Source organism: Chiloscyllium punctatum, chromosome 12 (assembly GCF_047496795.1).
Source record: "Chiloscyllium punctatum isolate Juve2018m chromosome 12, sChiPun1.3, whole genome shotgun sequence".
Classification (NCBI taxonomy): domain Eukaryota; kingdom Metazoa; phylum Chordata; class Chondrichthyes; order Orectolobiformes; family Hemiscylliidae; genus Chiloscyllium; species Chiloscyllium punctatum.
The window spans coordinates 38103567-38104843 of record NC_092750.1 but is presented as its reverse complement, the minus strand read 5'-3'; positions in this window follow the sequence as shown (position 1 = coordinate 38104843).

Below are 1277 nucleotides of genomic sequence, written 5' to 3'. Positions count from 1 at the left end.
TAAGGCTGTTCTTACATCATGTCAAAAATACAATAAAAATACAAATATATATAATGAGCGTTGCTTATAGTTTTTATTTTTATTTATCTCCTGGCCCCTTTGTTGGTGATCAAACATTGTTGCCTGAATGGCATCCTGAGCAGGTATAAGTTTAAGCCACTGCCATTCAGGCATCAGACCTAGCAGGTACGTAGGAGTGTACAGAGTGACTTACCCATGAGGAAGAGTAATATTTCCTTTCAATCCCTCTTATTGATATGCGTACATGCTGTGCTACACTACTGCGCAAAGAACTAGACCTTTTATAATGTCCTTTTTCCTCTCTTTAATAGACAGGCAGGAGGCTGAAGGAACACAGCAAGCCAGGCAGCATCAGGAGGTGGAGAAGTTGACATTTCAGGTGTAACCCTACTTCAGGACCGGGAGTGGGTGTTGGGGGGGGTGGTGGGGGGCGCAGATAAAGGGGATGGTGGGGGCAAGGTGGTGAAATGGGGATAGGTGAAGACAGATAGAAGGTACAACCTGGTTGGTCAATGGGCGGAATGAATCCCTTCTTCTGAATTAGTTCTATTATTCAACATGTTAACAACTCTGGCTTCATCAGTATATTATTTTGTTGTGACTTTGTTTACGTCTGCATTTGTATTCCTCTCTTAATATAAAGATTGCCTTCCGAAGGCTGAAAAGCCCTTCTATAAATGAATCCCATTTCTTGGGTTAAGTGGTGTATATGGAGAATGTAGAGCAACCAAATAAGTTTCATCCCTGCAATGCTCTACATACTTCAAGCTGTTGGACGAAAACCAAGTATTACAGTTGACATCAACAGTGGGTTAAAACCAGTGCTATAACAAAGTGGAGCTGCTTTAGAACTAATATATTGTGCCGTTTGCTGCAAGAAATCTGAAAAATGTTTTGTGTTCAAAATTCTCCCAATGTGGGTTTAGGTATTTTGATTTATGATTTGAAATTTGAAGTTTTACTGTTGTTTTTGATTTCATAGTTTCTGGGGAAAGGTATAAACTAATAATGATTATATTCAGAGAAGTATTTTTCCATAGTTGTTAAAATATATTCAAGTTCTCTCCAAGATAAGGAAAGAGTGTTTAACACTTACTGTTGTCACAAAATAATAACCTTTTTAGATCAGTGATAGCTCAACGTGAAGATGAGATGCTGTTCCTCCAGTTTTTCTAGCATGTTTGTTACTAGAGTCCAAGTAGTTATGAGAAAGGGGGAATCCATGACATGGCAAATGCTTGATCTTTATGGGCAGC